This window comes from Corythoichthys intestinalis, chromosome 19, assembly GCF_030265065.1.
Source record: "Corythoichthys intestinalis isolate RoL2023-P3 chromosome 19, ASM3026506v1, whole genome shotgun sequence".
Classification (NCBI taxonomy): Eukaryota; Metazoa; Chordata; class Actinopteri; order Syngnathiformes; family Syngnathidae; genus Corythoichthys; species Corythoichthys intestinalis.
Genome location: NC_080413.1, coordinates 33,383,638 through 33,392,760, shown reverse-complemented (window position 1 = coordinate 33,392,760; position 9,123 = coordinate 33,383,638).

Below are 9,123 nucleotides of genomic sequence, written 5' to 3'. Positions count from 1 at the left end.
ACGTCACAGCCGCCTTCTTCCTCACTCAGACTGTGGCCAGAAGTCAGTCATTTTCATGGCGCAAGATTCAAAAAGGGGAATACTGTAATTTTCGGACTATGAGCCGCTACTTTTTTGCTTCATTTTGAATCCAGCGGCTCATAGTCCAGCGTGGCTTATTTGTGGATTTATTTGGGTTAATAGGCAATAAATGCCTCCTCGCATGCATTGCAGCACTACAGATGTAAATATCAAAATTCATGTTCTGTGATAATTATTTATTCAGTTACTGTTCCAGTTGTGTCAGTAATTGCTTGTTATGGTATTTGGGAACACTATATTTGACAGCAGCTTCATAACACCGTCATAAGACCGTCATAATTATGACATGACACTATCATGGGCATGACTGAATGCTTATGACAGATGTCATCCAGCAAACTATGTTACCAACTCCATTTATGTCCAGCTCGGATCTTGTACATCCATTCAAAAGTTAAATAATTTGCCGACTAACATTAAATGACATCTGTTATAAGCATTCATTAATGCCCATGACAGTGTCATGTCATAATTATTATTGCCTAATAACAGTCTTATGGCACCACTTTCAAATAAAGTGTTACCAAATACCATAACTACAGGAGGGCAAATAAGTATTTATTCAACCACCAATTGTGCAAGTTCTCCAACTTGAAAAGATTAGAGAGGCCTGTAATTGTCAAAATGGGTAAACCTCAACCATGACAGACAGAATATGGGAAAAAAAAAAAAACTGAAAATCACATGGTTTGATTTTTAAAGAATTTATTTCCAAATTACAGAGGAATATAAGTATTTGGTCACCTACAAACAAGCAAGATTTCTGGCTGTCAAAGAGGTCTAACTTCTAACGAGGTCTTATGAGGCTCCACTCATTACCTGTATTAATGGCACCTGTTTTAACTCACCATCGGTATAAAAGACACCTGTCCACAAGCTCAGTCAGTCACACTCCAAACTCCACTATGGCCAAGACCAAAGAGCTGTCGAAGGACACCAGAGACAAACTTGTAGACCTGCACCACGCTGGGAAGACTGAATCTGCAATAGGTAAAATGCTTGGTGTAAACAAATCAACTGTGGGAGCAATTATTAGAAAATGAAAGACATACAAGACCACTGATAATGTCCCTCGATCTGGGTCTCCATGCAAGATCTCACCACGTGGCGTCAAAATGATAACAAGAACGGTGGGCAAAAATCCCAGAACCACACAGGGAGACAGAGTGAATGACCTACAGAGAGCGGGGACCACAGTAACAAATGCTACTATCGGTAACAAATTGCGCCGCCAGGGACTCAAATCCTGCACTGCCAGACGTGTTCCCCTGCTGAAGCCAGTACACATTCAGGCCCGTCTGCGTTTCGCTGCAGAGCATTTGAATGATCCAGAAAGAGGACTGGGAGAATGTGTTATGGTCAGATGAAACAAAAATAGAACTTTTTGGTAGAAACACAGGTTCTTGTGTTTGAAGGAGAAAGAATACTGAATTGCATCCGAAGAACACCATACCCACTGTGAAGCATGGGGGTGGAAACATCATGCTTTGGTGCTGTTTTTCTGCAAAGAGACCAGAACGACTGATCTGTGTAAAGGAAAGAATGAATTGGGCCATGTGTCGAGAGATTTTGAGTGAAAATCTCCTTCCACCAGCAAGGGCATTGAAAATGAGACGTGGCTGGGTCTTTCAACATGACAATGATCCCAAACACACAGCCAGGGCAACAAAGGAGTGGCTTCGTAAGAAGCATTTCAAGGTTCTGGAGTGGCCTAGCCAGTCTCCAGATCTCAATCCCATAGAAAATCTGTGGAGGGAGTTGAAAGTCCGTGTTGCCCAACGACAGCCCCAAAACATTACTGCTCTAGAGGAGATCTGAATGGAGGAATGGGCCAAAATACCAGCAAAAGTGTGTGAAAAGCTTGTGAAGAGTTACAGAAAACGTTTGGCCTCCATTATTGCCAACAAAGGGCACATAACAAAGTATTGAGATGATCTTTTGGTATTGACCAAATACTTATTTTCCACCATGATTTGCAAATAAATTCTTTAAAAATCAAACAATGTGATTTTCTGGGTTTTTTTCCCCACATTCTGTCTCTCATGGCTGAGGTTTCGTTTTCACCGCTGGAGTGGTGCCACTAATAGCTGCCGTTTTCCTTGTTGAATTGCCGAAGATTTGGACCTTATTTCCCTTGGTATTAATGTGCAGCCATTGCGCTACGTTTTTGTAAGCAAATGTGTCTATTAATTTACCGTATTTTTCGGACTATAAGTCGCACCTGAGTAAACTTTGAATCGGTTCGCTCACAAGGTTCACTACAACCGCCATCCAGAAACAGCCTTTAAGATGGTGGCTGTTTACCAAAGCCGGCGAGTCTGTCATTTCGGATTTAGTTTTCTATACATGTGCTGTTAACGCCGTTGAGTCTGTCATTTCGCATCTAGTTCTTCATACATGTGATATCTACCGTAGCATTTTGTGGGCATAGTTTGTAGCGGCTGTCGGCCGCAGTCAGGTATTATAGTTTTTTTTATCTAACGGCATGAGTTGAGCCAGAGCCGTGAGCTGAGCATGATGTTTACTCTCGGTCTGTTCCTCATCGCGTCCAGAAGACCGTCCTGACTGTGTTTTAGTTCCGCTTTACTTGGCACATTTCAATAATCGGAATTTGGATGTTTGTGAATCTTTGTCGAATCTTCCACGGCTGAATCGCGAATAATCTAAGAATCGGAAATTTTGCACTCCTCTAGTATTTAGGTTACCTAAAGGGTTCATTCCGACCGGAAATTCGGGTTACGTCGCCAGCGTAGGAATGGAACTCGTTTGTAACCCGGGGACTACCTGTACTGTTGAATAAAACGCATCAAATATACAATCATGTTGTGTAATATCATTATGAACAATAAAACATACTATTGTACTATTTTGGCATTAAGACGTTTTAAATACTTTGCACTGTTTTACATTGAAATATTCACGTTACTTTCTCTTTAAAGTCAATACTAAATACAAGCCATCCATTTTCTATACTTCTGGCCCTCTCTGCTAACCTGTTCTTTTTATGTTCCCAAATTGGCATTCAAGCTTGTCGATATAATTCTCTGCCTTCACATCTCAAATCCCAGTTTGTGGGTGTTTGAAATTTGCGTACTGACACAATGAACACAACGCTTCCGTGCTGCATTAGGGCAATTAAAAGAAAGTAATTTAATTAAATTGATCAACGGCAAAAAATAGGGAAACAATCAACATCGTAACGTATTTACATAAAGCAACAGGAATAAGTGCTCTGGTTTCATTATAGTCTTTTACAACGGGAAACGACTTTTACCTCCAACATGCTCTTTTTAATGAACGGCCGGCGGCAACAGCATGATGCTTTCATCGAACTTAACTCGAGGAAGTCCCCAAAGAGCTCAGCGTGTACTTGAATGCTATACATGTTAATGGATGTACAGGCAACAGCTCAGTCGGAATCCCGAATCCATTAAACGTTTAAAAGTGTGCCCTAATCAAGTTAACCTTATACAACATTGCCTTTATAAATTTATCTAATATCCATTTTGTGTTGCTTAGCGTGTCTTCCTCAGTTATGATCTCAGCTACGTCACAATTCACTCCCCGTGGTTCCCCACCGCTTTCTTGTGTTCTCAGTGTTCTTCCATCAATCGAAAACCATGCATGTGTTACAGTACAAGCGGTATAGAAAATTGATTGATAGGCATTACTGCTGCCTTAAACCTAAACGTGAATAAATCCTTTAAGAAACCAATCAATGACCTAGAATGACTGTAGTTTTGTCTCAACTCAAGTTTAGAGTGACTGCCAATAAAAAAATCAGCGCCAGGGGCATCACTAGACCTAATACAATAGTGGGGCACTTGCCTGGCACAGCCAGACTATTCTCCCTGTATCTTTCAAACACTCTGAGAAATAGTCTGGGACCCAGCCCATTAACGGCCTTTCGAGCAAGGTACAAAATCAATCGTCCAATCAGATTCGTTTATTCACCAGACGTGTTCTTAACGAGTAACGTCACTCTTGCGCGCCGAAAGTCGTCTCTACAACAACACAGATGGCAAACGGGAGAGCCGAGAATATGTTCCAATCCACGGTAAACCCAGTTTTAAATGACCAAAAACACATTGAAAAAAGTCATTGACAACAGTCAACATGGCTCGCGCTAGCCATGTTGAATAAACTTCTCCATTCTCCGCTCATGCTAATTACTTGTCGCTTTAACAACGTCACGTCTGCCCGTCGCTGATTGGTCCACTCCGCTGTCTGTTTGCTGTGACTTGCTCCGCCCTCGGAATTTGATCCGCCGGACGGTCGCCAGACTCAATCCCTGGAACAGCAGGGAGTCTGATGTACCAGGCAAGTGGGGCACAGCTGGGCACTGTCATGCGATTTTTTTCAGCACTTATCTATCATTAAAAAAAAAAGTCAGAGATAGGGCTTTAAAATATATGTAATTAAACCAAAATACAAGTTTCTCTAAAAAAGTGAGGGGGTTTTTTTGTTTTTCAGCCATCAATTTTCAAGATTGGGACATCCATTGTTAATAGTCAATTCATCTCTGCTCATTCTCATCAACTTCCATCTCTCCTTCACCTCTTCCTACGCTCTCCTGCTCTACTTCCAATGCAGATTTTTGACTCTTGATAAGGTGATAATGCTGGAACTTTTGTTTGGTGCTGTTCCAGTGAGATTTACAACGATGACTGCCTGAAGAAAACATCAAAATTCCCTCAGTCCTTGATGATGCACAAGACCAGACTTGCGCTATGTGGTAAGCAGGTTATCACAGTACTTTAGTGAACCCAAGGAGGAGCAGTGGACTACTGTGAAACATGTCTTACGATACCTAAAAGGTACTTCCAAAAAGAGCCTTAGTTTCAAAAGAGACGACAATGCGAAACTTGGTATACAGGCATATAGAGATGCTGACTGGGCAGCTGATACTAGCGACAGGCGCAGTACTTCAGGATACTGTATTTTCTTGAGCAACAATTGTTCTCCAATTTCTTGGAAAACAAAGAAACAACCTACAGTCGCACTATCTACCTGTGAAGCTGAATATACAGTGGGGAGAACAAGTATTTGATACACTGCCAATGGGTTTTCCCATTGTATGGCACTGGCTTCAACCATACAAGAATGCCTATATTTAGAACAACTACTAGGTACCATTGATCATTATCAGTACACTACAACAAATGTACACGATGACAACCAGGGGACAATCGCTCTTGCCAAAAATCCTGTTAACAGACAGAGATGCAGGCACGTAGACATAAAATATCATTTTTATTAGATCTACTGTGAATCAGGGAAGAGTAACATTGACATATTGTCCAATGGATGACATGATAGCTGATATCATGACAAAACCTGTAACAAAGTTAAAATTGAAGTTTGACAGTGTTATTTATGGAATTTAAAATGTAAAATTTCATTTGTTTGGTAAAAGAAAAAAAAAGGAAAAAAAGGGCATCAACATGAGAACAAGTGGGGGTGTTGAGAGAAATGTTTTGTATTCATAAATGTGTCCTCAGTTGATGTAGAAATAATTTTCCTATTGCGTGTTATTATTGACATATTATCTTTTCAGCACAAGACGGCAGGATGGGACTTAATTGTCTAAAGTGCTACTTACATGCACATCATTTTTTTTACTTTGATTACTTTGATTTGTGGGATTGCCTGTGAAGACAGCATGAGAGATGGATGTATCCGCATGTCGGTGGAAATTAAACACGCCGGGTTTTGGCTGAAAGAACACTTATTCTCAGTCAATTATTCCTACGAATGCAAAGTTAGGCTGCAACCACCTCAACAGGCTGTGGTTAAATTTTCAATAAATGCACAAATTTACATTGAAATTTTAGACAGCTTTCTTATCCCTTCAATTAGAAATATGTCATTTTCCAAGATGACAATGCGCCATGCCACAGAGCTAAAACTGTTAAAGCATTCCTTGGAGAAAAACTCATCTAGTCAATGTCATGGCCTGCAAATAGCCCAGATCTCAACCCTATTGAAAACCTGTGGTGGAAATTGAAAAAAAAAAGGTCCACAGCAAGGATCCGACTTGCAAGGTTGATCTGGCAACTGCAATCAAAGAGAGTTGGCACCAACTCGATGAAGAATACTCATCAAGTCCATGCCTCAGAGACTGCAAGCTATCATAAAAGCCCGAGGTGGTGCTACTAAATACAAGAGATGTGTTTTTAATTGTTATTTCTTTGTTTGTTTATCATGATTCCATATTTTTTTTCCCTCAGAATGGAGTTATTCCATATATATTTCCCTGCACTTGCTCTATAAAAGTAACATTTACTGACCACCACAATGTTTTTTATTCATTCATTTCTTTTAGTGTTTCTGAATGCTAAAGAGTTGCACTTTTGAACTAATTCATTATTTTTTTCAAGCTTTTTATTCGAGTTTGTTCTACATGATAAAATGTCTGAGTGAGTGCTCGCCCGAGACCAGTGATTCCATACTTTTTGCTAGGGGTTGTAAGTCTCGGGTTCGGCGAAGGTAAAAAAAACAAAGTCCCATATTTTCCTACGCTGATTAAATCTGGGCAAAGGTGGCTTTTTAGACCATGTTTTAGACTGATATGCTTCCAATTTAAGGCTTATTAACTGGTTTGCTCAGTGGAGGTTGACTTGTACTTGTTATGAGGGAAACAACAGACCAATAATAAAAAATATAAATATAAAAAATTTTTTTCAAAAATACTGACAATAAACCAGTTCAATTTTTTCCAGGCATTCCACTCAGATTCCCCCTGGAACAAGAAACAGGGCTAATTCTTAAAACAAATATATTTCCCTCCCCCATCTTTTTCCATTTTCAAAAATCTTTCAAAAAGCTCCAGAGCAGCGCTAAAGAGCCGCACGTGGCCCTAGAGCCGCGGGTTGCAGACCCCCGTCGTAGTCCTTCTTTTTCCTTTTATTTGGCCCTAATAAGTACTACATTAACACAACAATAATAGTCCTTTTGTCAGCGGACCAATTTCAAGGAGTGGGGGGGAAATTCTAATAGCTGTATAAAGAGTTTTACTAGATTCGTTGTTGTTCGAGAACTACATTTCCACACAAACATACACGAGGTACCATTGACATAGCAAGGAGACGTATGAGAGTCATTTTTCGAGTGTCCCAGAGCTCGCGAAACTTGAAAAAAAGCGTATTTATTAGGGCTGTCAAAATTATCGCGTTAACGGGCGTTAATTTTTCAAAATTAATCACGTTAAAATATTTGACGCAATTAACGCAGATGCCCCGCTCAGAGAGATTTAAATGACAGTACACAGTGAAACACTCACTTGTTGTGTTTTATGGAGTTTTGCTGCCCTCTGCTGGCGCTTGGGTGCGACTGATTTTATAGACCCTACTCACCTACGTCACAAAATGACGTGTCGCTGTATCCGGCCGCCATATTGTCCGTATTTTTTAGACCTATTCTCATAGTTTTCAATTAGTCGTGCAAGTTATCGAGCAATTCATGGAAGCCCCGGTGTTATCTGACACTGTAAACTCATTGGATGTGTTGCATAAAAGGCGTTATGTGGAAAAGCTTTAGTTTATCCATTCGCCAGATCCATATTTGATGCCTAAATCGATGTTTTTCGACCCGCTGTCTTCGCCGTCTTTCCCTGACAACTGCTACCCTGATATTTACAACTATCTTGTCCACACAAAATCAGCCTATTCTCACGAAAGTTTGAAAAACTTTAAGAGCTTGGAGGCTTATAAATACTTCGTTGCTGGTTGGGTGAAACAGGTCCTCGTCCACGAAAATTCGACAGGAATCTATCTTGTGCTCGGGAAGGTGAGTTACGAAATTTTCAATTCAAAATCTTTTGTTCTTGCTAACATCCACTGTCAAGTCTAATGTATTTCATGTCATTTGTCAATGGAGCTAGGGCTTTTAATGTTTATATGGTTTAGCGATAGCACTCTCACTACATACATATATATAATATGTAATAAATATGAAGTGCCATAGCACTACTCCAGATTGTCCCTAGTTGAATTTATTTTTTGGCTTTTGACCTCAATAGTGAAATTGTAAATGAATTGTATGACAACTGTCTTATTATCCCCTTATAATTATATATTTTCAGGTAGTTCATTCACAACGTCTGAGTGTATGTTGTCGGCGATTAGCCTAGCAATGATCTTAATTGTGGTTGTCAGCCCAAAACCCTCTAAATATATATTAAATGCATCTTACCAGATATAAAATGACTACTACATAATCTGTCGTAGTCGTCTGGAGCCCAGTTTTCTCGTCGAATTGCAGCAGTCCATCTCGCTCTCCTCTCCGGGTCTCTCGGAATACGGTAAAACTTCAAGTCTCTTCGTCTATCTTCTCTGTTTTTGCAACCGACCGCCACACACGACTTCACCATTTTGATTATTAATGTTAACGAGCAGAAAAACACGCCATAATAGGAGGAATTTACGAAGTGCTAATGCATTAACATGACGAGTAGACGGACAACATGGCGCGGGGGCGTGGCTGTGACGTCACGTGAGTAGGGTCTATAGGCTTCAACACCCATGAGCATTGTGTAAGTAATTATTGACATCAACAATGGCGGGCTACTAGTTTATTTTTTGATTGAAAATTTTACAAATTGTATTAAAACGAAAACATTAAGAGGGGTTGTAATATAACATTTCTATGACTTGTACTAACATTTTTTTTTTTTTTCAGAACTACAAGTCTTTCTATCCATGGATCGCTTTAACAGAATGTTAATAATGTTAATGCCATCTTGTGGATTTATTGTTATAATAAACAAATAGTCCTTATATACCGTATGTTGAATGTATATATCCATCTAGTGTCTTATCTTTCCATTCCAACAATAATTTACAGAAAAATATGGCATATTTTATAGATGGTTTGAATTGCAATTAATTACGATTAATTTTTAAGCTGTAATTAACTCGATTAAAAATTTTAATCGTTTGACAGCCCTAGTATTTATACGTTTCGTCGGCCGTAATTGCGTATATCCGTCCGCCGAAACTATATGATACCACAGAAATAAGTACACCTGCCCCTCGTTGTCGA